Source organism: Cottoperca gobio, unplaced genomic scaffold (genome assembly GCF_900634415.1).
Source record: "Cottoperca gobio unplaced genomic scaffold, fCotGob3.1 fCotGob3_7arrow_ctg1, whole genome shotgun sequence".
Classification (NCBI taxonomy): Eukaryota; Metazoa; Chordata; class Actinopteri; order Perciformes; family Bovichtidae; genus Cottoperca; species Cottoperca gobio.
In genome coordinates this window covers 70,001-80,000 of record NW_021167069.1, presented here as the reverse complement: position 1 = coordinate 80,000, position 10,000 = coordinate 70,001, and the positions used below count along the sequence as shown (strand labels likewise).

General features: G+C 39.0%; 1 protein-coding gene across 1 annotated transcript in view; it reads right to left on the bottom strand.

Moving 5' to 3' along the window:
• LOC115006280 (cullin-1) overlaps positions 1-8,256 on the bottom strand; it is a 22,790-nt gene extending 14,534 nt beyond the window's left edge. The window contains 1 exon segment of the mRNA XM_029428415.1: positions 8,095-8,256. The gene's annotated coding sequence lies outside the window, so the exon portion shown is untranslated.
• Between the last annotated feature and the right edge of the window lie 1,744 nt (positions 8,257-10,000).

Genomic DNA, 10,000 nt, shown 5'->3' with positions numbered 1-10,000 from the left:
ACTATAGAACTATAGAGCTGATAGAACTATAGAGCTGATAGAACTATAGAGCTGATAGAACTATAGAGCTGATAGAACTATAGAGCTGATAGAACTATAGAGCTGATAGAGCTGATAGAACTATAGAGCTGATAGAACTATAGAGCTGATAGAACTATAGAGCTGATAGAACTATAGAGCTGATAGAACTATAGAGCTGATAGAACTATGGGGCTGATGGTTGCGGCTAAAAGGTGAATTGCATTAATTTGCAACCATGTTAGTCTTTGGTCTGTAAGAAGTTAATGAAATGAAATTAACTCACTGACCAACATCACAGCTCTATCAGATAATGTTCTATTTGCAAAAACAGAGGTCAATGTGTGTGTTCTTCACAAAGTATCAACAAAATACTTCATGTTCGTCATGCAAATCTAATTATTAAAGTTATTGAATCCAAAATGCTCCCAAACGCTTGCCTGTTTTAAAGAGGAACTACAACATAACACTAGCGTGCATCGTCCGGGTGCAGGACTGTGCTCTTGCAGTTTAGTGCCACTTTTTTAGTTCCATCAAAATAACTTTACCAACATACAAACGTTGATTTTTGGCATTTGTGAATCGACTTATTCCCCCACTCATATTGAATACGAGGTCATGTCATGACTGCGACACTATCAGCAGAGTAAATGCAGCTGTTTTAACAGTGGCACTGATGAAAGTCCAAGGAGGCCACATCATTAAGGCTAATTGACAGACCTGAAGCTGTAATTTCATCCCCACTGTCGGTACAAGAGGAGACGATAATGAACGCCATGGTTCACAGCAAATCTTTCAGGCCACAGAGAGGGAAGACGAGACAGTGACAACAGACAACAGGAAACAGAGAGAAAAGACGAGACATCAGCCTTGAATACCTGTACAAAGTATTTGTGCATATAGTACCAATAAAGGTTTAGTACTTCAGACTTTTTAATGTTTTGCTAAACTGACCGAGTGGAAGCAATAAGCTTTTTAAAGTGGGGTTCGGACCATCAAAACATAATTGCCAGATGTGATTAATAAAAAATATTTGTGAGATTGTTAAAGAAAATCGTTGCCGCCCTATTTCAACCAGTCTTTCATTTGAGGAAACTTATTATTGTGATATCTCTGCAAAAGATTGCTGATAAAATGTAATATTGTGTTTAAAAGACGCAGGTACCAAACAGAGATATGACTTTGTTATTACACAGCATTTAATGTCAATATTGGTCAGTCATCCAAAAAGAAAAAGGTTGCTGTGTAATCGCAGCCTAAAAGAAGCAGAGACTAAAGAGGGTGTATGGGGAGAAACTGCTGTGCACATGTAGGCAGCGCTGCTATATTTAGAAGCACCAGGCACGTAGCGCTGCCCGTCTCTGGCCGTTCACAGCTATTAGGGCCAGGGACTCAGGACATGACAAGTGCAAGAGTCTGTTAGTGGAAGAGGGGAGGAAGCTGAGTGACCTGCTCTGTTTACTTCCTGTCCCTGTTGACGCCGGAATATGAATGAACACATGACGTCTGCGCAGCTTCAATGACAAGGAGAATCTGCTGCTTCTCATGAAGACAAAACACTGAGCTGTAGGACTTTAAATGAGACAGAAAATGTGTGTGTTGGTGGCAAGTTGCTCGTGACACCTCACTATATTTAGATTCTGCATGTTAAGAAAAAACACACAAAGCAACTTTTCTTTACACTATTAAAAAATATATATATATTATGAACAATTAACCTTGTTTGGGTGGGGGGTTATAAAATGGGAATGTCCTAAAGCCCAAAGGGACATATTCAAATTGTCTGACCAACAACAGTCCCAAACAAAATGAAAAGCAGCGACTTGAATAAATACTTAACTTTTAAAAGTTACATCAGATTTCTATTCAGCTCTAGTTACTTGATTCATAAGTTGTCTGTAAAATGTTGCTTGTTTTGTTTGACCAAAACCCAAAACGTTCACTTCACCATTAAAATGACTTAAATCGATTAAACTAAATTGTTGACAGTCAATCAAAAAACTCAACTTCAATCAAATCAACAAATACTCAATACTTGATAAATGACTTTAATGATTATAACAGTTGGAGTCATTTTTGTTTCAGCAGTCGACATCATTTTCCCAGATAGAATTTTCTATATTAATTTCCTTGCAAAACTATGTCCCAAAGATGAGCAGAACCGAGGACCCGTGGTAGAATAAGCAGCACTGAGATACTGCAGTAGATTTTCTACTTGTAGTTCTCTACACTATGGGCACGATGATGAAGAGAAGCACTGAGGCAGAGGGAAAGCCGTGACACAGCAGTAAGCTCCCGGCACATCAAGACTTGGAGCGGGCCTTCATCAGTCACTAAAATCTGTCGTCCCCTCCACGCCCAACCTCCGACTCCAGCATCCCTTCCCCCCGCTCCCACAGACTGACCACGGCACTGCAGCCTGCTGCCACTGTTCTCCTGCACGACTACAACCATACGAAACTGCATTTCTGCTTCACCTGCTGCAACAGTCAGATGCTCCAATCAGAAATGTCTTCAGGTTAAATAGAAATCTGCAAAGCCAGATTCCAAACTATGATTATGACCAGTGGTTCTTTGTGACATGCAACATTTAGAAGGAAACTCTAAAACTCAAAGCCTGTGCAACATAAAGCGTTTTTATATTAATTCAGCAGGATTAAGGAATACAAGACCCTTTTCTCCAGCTACCGCAGATTACCAGCACAGGAGGAGATTCTGGGTCTACACGTTAAAGATGCTGGTTAAATCCAAATATCAATATCTTCGACCAAATACCTCGACATTGAGACATCATAAGTTTGATAAATAATCAGTAATACGGATATAACCACGTGTCGGGTCAGTAAATGTAATGCAATCTTTAAAGCCAGGTAACGACAACACTTATGCCATATCCTAAATGTAAGATATGTAGTTTCATAACACCATATCAATATATTGCCCAGCCCTAGCAGACATAATTGATAAATTGACATCCCTTTATTGATAGTGGATATAGCTCCTGTAGCACCAGAATATTTATTAAATAATCATTTTGAATTCAAACCCCAACGATATCATCGTCCATCGGGATGTTTCACTGTGGACATCCACATATGGCACGTCGGTAGACATCGCCCAACCCTAATTGGAATTGACCAAAATCTGAATCTGCAAGTCAGACTTTTAGAAAAAAAGAAAACCGCAATCTCCAGTTACAGCCGGGTCCAGGCTCCAGACCTGTGTCAGCATCCGCTCCTCTTCACCACATCTTCGCTAAACTCAGAAAGAGGCAACCCTACCTACCTGAGGTGCTCCGGCAGTTGCCATGGCAACTGGGGCAGACAATGCCTCCGAGGTAGTACCTCATCCGGCTACAGAAGGTAGAGCGCTCATTCTCTGTGCTTCTATTCAGTGGTGGTGAAGAAAGGTGCCCTTCACAGCAGCCCTGGGATCAGATTTCAGATTCCCACACCAGAAGGTTTTAGATGCGTGTCCTGCTTCAGTGTCTGACCTATAATGAGTTCCTACTTGACAACAGGCTGCTGAGGACAGCTTGGTGAGGGGCAACAGTTTTTAGAAAGTTTGTTGCTTGTTGTGCACGTTCCTCCTCAAAGGTCGTGACTTGTTTCAGGGAACAGCCTACGAGTCTGTCAACAAGTGCTGCCGACAGACTCGTCGACCTGTTTGTATCCATGACGCGGTCACTTAGCCAGGAGAAGCAACAACAGCTCTTGGAATAAAGGTAAACAATTAAGAGCTCAAGCTGAAAAATGTAGGCGATTAACGAATGTCCAACTATTTTGATAACAGGTTTAATACATTTTTCTGCCGGACCCGAGTATCAACGATTTCTTCTTAAAATGCATTAGAAAAGATTTTCTTCAACGAAAGAGTATCATACAAGTAACAAACTTGTTTAAGGAAAAACTCCCGTAGTGCGTAGGTTGTGTGTGTAGCACTAGCAAGTGCGGTTGAGAGAGTGTGAGTGTGAGTGTGTGTGTGTGTGTGTGTGTGTGTGTGTGTGATGGCAGTATGAAGTCAGCAGTAACATTATAGCTGCAGTGTTATTAGTCAGTGAATAAATGCTAACGTTCAAGAAAAGTTCCCGTCATGTCTCTCTGGCTACATGCGGATTAAAGAGAAAGGGGTTAGCCCAGAAGCTAGCGACAACAACTTCTCAAGCTAACCTACGATGGGCTGACTGGCTGTTTTTATTCTTACAGCAGTGACAAGCTGCTCCTCAGAGTTTCTTTATTTAAATATTAAAAACAATAAAACATGTGCCTAATATCCCCTGAGGCAACATCAAGATGCTCACTTACATTACATTGTAATGAGTAGAAAGTACTTCAAAATAGGATTTATTACACCACCTGAAGCACTACAAATGACTGGCGCCACCAAAAACAAATAACAACCGGTGTCATTAAAAATAACTCTCCATGGAGGAATAGAAGAGACTAACTGAGAGGGGAAACCAGCACTTCATCTTCTTTAAAACCTGCCTTCAGCTTTCAGCAGCTGCTGAACAAATTAAACTTACTCAAACAAATTGCTTAGTGTGTAATGCAAATGTTTAAATTAAATTCTTACCCAGCTATCTGCTGTCCGCAGCAACAAGATGACTTCAAAATCCCAGCTGATTTTCATATTAGGACTCGATTTATCTTCCAAAGTGGCTGGCAGACAAACCGGACAGTCAAAACTCCCCTGCATTCAGCTGGTGGCTTCTACTCTCTCTCTCTACACTGAATAAGGATTTACTGCCCTTGTAGTGCAGTAGGTATTGCCACAACTCAGGAACCAGATTGTGTCTGAGCGGGAAGGATACAGGGAGTGGTGGAGGGGGGAAAGAGAGAGAAAGAGAGAGAGAAAGAGAGAGAGAAAGAGAGAGAGAAAGAGACACAGACAGACAGAGAGAGAGAGAGAGAGAGAGAGAGAGAGAGATGCTCGTGGGAAGAAAAGCTCAGCCTGGTAAATTTGATTGCCCTGGTCACCGTGGGTCCTGGCCAGACTGAACAACCTAATACTCTACATTTAAAACCCAAAACAACAACAAAGCAAAATCTCCTTTCCTTAAATATGAGTTTGTGACCAAATCAAAAGCTTCAAACTGTGAGAGTGAGGAGCATTAAATCTTCAGATGAATCACAGTGATGAGCACTTCTTGAAGACTGACATGCTTGTAAGGTGGTGTGTGTGTGTGTATGTGTGTGTGTGTGTGTGTGTGTGTGTGTGCAAACAGATCATGTGCAGTGTTAGGCAACAAGGGAAGACATTTCATTAATGTAAGCAGCTTTGGATTTCTGTTGCTCATCATTCAGAAGTGCAGCCAAGCAGAGACTCACAGCCCCTTTGGATTGACTTTACAATCACTGCCCTCAGCGCAGTCACTTCACAGCACCTTGTATATTAAGCCAACAGACCTGGCTGGGTCAGGCCAGGTAAAACTTGATCATCGCTGACATGACTTTAAATCTTCAGGAGCAAAGTGGTTTCACTGCATGTTTTGAACTCAATATCAACAGGAACATCTTTCAGCATGTTTACATATTGCTGATTTGCCAATAGTGCTGCCCTATAAGGAGCATGAGTCATTTTACGCTAATAGACACAGACTGACTGATCTCAGTCATGCATGTTGTTGAGCAGAGAAAGGATCCGTCTGCATGTGTGAGCTGTTGCGAAAGGGCGGAGCAGGTGCAACATGTACTCTTTGTAATATAAAAGCACTGAAGAAATGTTATTGATATTTCCCCATTAAATATGAAAATACTACACTCCCTCAAAGTTGCCAGATCTTTGAATGCAACCAGCAGAGCAGTCTGTATTTGTGTGTCATGTTATGTGAGAAAAGGTTGACTGTACCTGCTTCTGCTCAAAATAACAAATCCACAAGATATGATGGAGCACATGTGCGTGACTGGATAACCATGTATATGCAGGGATGGACAAGTCTGCAGATGTTTTATAATGGTATATATGCAAAATGATCATCCAACTGCATATGTTCTGTATTACTCTAAATAGCAACAAACACCCACCCTATGTCCTGTAAGAACACACAGATCCTCCCACTCAAACAGGTTGATTCTGAGGGGGAAAGACGTGTCTACACATGAACAATTAAGCCTCATTGCTCAATATAAAATACACATAGAAAAACGGGATGCTCTCTGAAGGGCTGCCGGCTAACAATATTAACATAATTCACATTTTGACCCAATAAAGACAAACATCCTACACTGATGGCTGACTTTTATTTAAAATAGGTTTAAGAAATAAAAATATTCCTTGAACAAATTTAGTTACATTTTTAGTATTATTGTAGAAATGGAAAGATCTATCAACTTCAATACTGGGTTACATCAGCTTCAGAAAGCTTTATATCATCCAGGTCTAGTATCATTTGTATTACTATAACTGCAAAACAATGTGGAACCTTTTTTCCTCTTGTAATGTCTCACTTGACACAAATCATACTAGAAACATAATAAAAGAGTGTGTTTCTTTTAATCCTCTAACCTAAGTATGCATTTCACTTTGTTAGTTATTTACTAAGCCTCTTCCAAAAACGTCCATGTTCATCCACCAATACTACTGGAAAAATAAGATTTAAACAGGAAAATCTAAATGTAGCCATCTTATACTGTCTGCACGTGTAGAATACATTATAAAAAAACATTTTGGTTTTAAAAAGCTCTACAAATGCATAAAAAAAGACATTGTCAACAAAGAAATATCTACACATGCCAACTTGAGGATTTCATTTTATAACTTTAAAATGAACGAAAATACTCTTAACTGTCAAGAGAAAGAGCCAATCAGCAACCGATAGAGGGGGTCCTGATCAATCAAGAGAAAGACAAATACAATACAACATCTCCAGACCTGGAAAATGTTATTTTAATAAACCATGGCTCTTTCAGTTATTCCTTTCATTGTGGCAGCTTCAAAACAATCAGATGTTCCATAAATGCATATTTACTTCAGCCAATGTTGGTATGAAAATATTAGATATTTACTTTTCAACATACTTGCAGTACAAGCAGTTCATACCTAAAGGTGGAAGCTATTAAGTACTGTATCACTGTCTGAGCGAACATAGTAAATATTATTGAAAACACCTGGTTTAAAAAACTCCAGAAGATATACATTATTTTGATTTATTATCACTATTTTTTGAGTGCAGGGCTACTACATGTATCAACTTCCCATGACAGCCTAATCACTGTTAAATCATTTACAAACTTCCCTAACAAAAAAGTAATGGCTGTAAATTCGAAATTAACAACCAGGTGTGCCAAGTGTTAGTTTTGCCTTTATAAATAAAAAGGAGAAAGAGACTGTCAGCAACCAACAATATTTTCCACCAGCAGAGGGGTCATCATCACCCAGAGTCTTATCAAAAACGTGTCCCCTTTCTTTCTTCCTGTTTCCCCAACATCTGCAGGCCTAGAAAGAGGCGAAGACCAGGTATTTTCTAGGTATTTAAGGAGTGTGTGAGCCCAGTGTCAGGTTCAAAATCACTACCCTCCTCTCCACAGAGGGCCGATCGATTCGTTTTAATGACGAACTGTAGTCAGCTAAATCCAGACTATGTAACCATCCCATTAAATACGATGAAGCTGTACAATGACCGCTTTTCAAAATATTAGTTGAGATTATCTAACCCTGAGCTGCGAATGGAGACAAACACTGCTACGCAATACTGCTAACTCTTATTAGCTTCTCAGGCTATATTAGCCAGTTAGCTTGTAAGTGACGTTAGCTTCGCTGCCAGGCGCTGCTTTAAATCAAAATACAATCTCTATTTCAACTATCATTTTGATTCGTTTAGATACAGGTGTAGTGTTTGGACTATATTTAATATAAATACTGCCTCGGCTGAGCTAACCGCAGTGGTCAGGAAAGACCAACTGCCTGTGTTGTTGGTGTAAAATGGCAGCCTAGCTTCTCGGGCTGCTCAATAATGAGTCAGGAAAACAGTTCGCTAACAGTTTAGCATTAGCCGGCTAGCTCTTGGCTAAATTGACTGTCATGAAGAAAATAGCGCCACCGGCTTACGTTCACAGCTCTGATGTGTCTTCTTACCATTTTAAGGCCGTTGTTGTCACAGTGTAATAGTTGTATGTGGTGATTTTCGGGCCCAAAAGCTGTCTCCTCCGCCGTCTGTCGCTTCTCCGTGAGTGTTTGCTGCCCGTTGCTAACTGCGACCGCTCTGCTTCGTTCGCACAAAGATCAGCTCAGCAGCCACCGAATCATGCTGCCTTCAGGGACCCTGGGAAATATAGTTGTTACATAAAAATCTGCACGCGCACAGGAAAATAGTTATAAACGGGGTTAGTGTTTTAAGCAGTGGAGGAATTAGTATTATGTAGCAATAACAACGTTTAGAAATACTTTTTTATAAAGTATGCATTCAAGATATTACTTAAGTATAATTACACAGGTATTAACATCAAAATATACTAGAAATATCAAAAATAAAAGTACACATGCAGAATTTCAGAATAATACAGATTAAAATATAATATATATATATATATATATATATATATATATATATATATTTGCATTTAAATAGACATAACAGCTAAGAATAAGGACAACAAAGCTGAACTAATAAAGGTAAAGAATGTCTAGCATGTGGGATTTGTATTGACATTGACAGATGATGTACACATTAACATAATAGTGCATTTAAACTGAGATTATTATCTATAATGGGAGCAGTTGTTTTGGTGTTACAGGGTTATTGACTGTACATGTTAAGTGTTCATCAGGGTGAAGGCCTGCAAATGAAAATACTCAAGTAAAGTACAAGCACCTCAAAATTCCATATGGGAATTAAAAATAGTTATCCGCCCTACAATAAGTCATTTTAAAACGTATACTCCTTTTGTTTCAAGCTTCATTACAGATTTAATGATTTTTACTTGAGAATTAAGAATTTGAAATTAATATTTTAAAATATTAATAATTCCATTGATTGTTTTGGTACTTCCTGGTCTATTAATGTTTATTATTTGTATCCTTTATTTAAATGTTCTCTTACTATGTTTATTGTAATGCACCAAAATGTGGAAACCTTCTCATCAATAAACCTGATTTTTGATTTACTTTATACAAAGCTGATTTATTAACCAATGTCTATTTTTTCTGTGATGATCTTAAAATGTTCTTATGAGTCCAAATATATTAAGCACCTCCATCCTAATCTCATTTTTCGTCGTTACTATTGTTTATATAAACCTTTCTTTTTCCCTATAACATTTTCTGGACATTTTCTGCTGTAATTCATGTCTTGACATGTGATTTATTTTTTCATTTGAGAATTATTGTGTTCTGATTAATTTATAAGATAATTACAGATACACTTTGCCAAAGCAGCCACTGTTAGTTGAAAGCAGCATAATTTAGCCTAACAGATTTACATAATATAATAAACTAGTCGGCACTGAAACGTCGGAGTTTACGAGCGCTCCTTGAATGCAGCATGAGCGTCACAGAATGGCGTCTCTATTGGACTACACTCATTGGCTGTACAAAACAATTACAGCTGCTTCAACTACAAATATTGCAATATCTCTCACGCATGCGCATTTGGTTGTTTCAGTCACCTAATGTGACATTTTAATTATGCATGCATGAGACAGACGCACGATGACATTTAGCTGCCTGTCCTTTAATCTGTGTATGTGTGTTATGTAAAGACTTCCAAAGTAACATTCGGATCGTCCCAATGAAAACAAAGGCATGTGGTTCATGATGTTTGGTGACCTTATCTTACTGCTTTGGTATTTTAAGTCCTACTGTAATTACATGATTATAAAGGGGTCATTTCTTTATAATAGCTTATTCCTAGAGCGAACCAAATGCTCTCCAAACACAAGTCAGTCATCATTTCACACAATATGCTGTGTGGTCATCATCACTATCACACCCTGTGCACCTTCCTCTGAAACAGGCAGGAAACGACCTCTGCTGGTGGACGAGA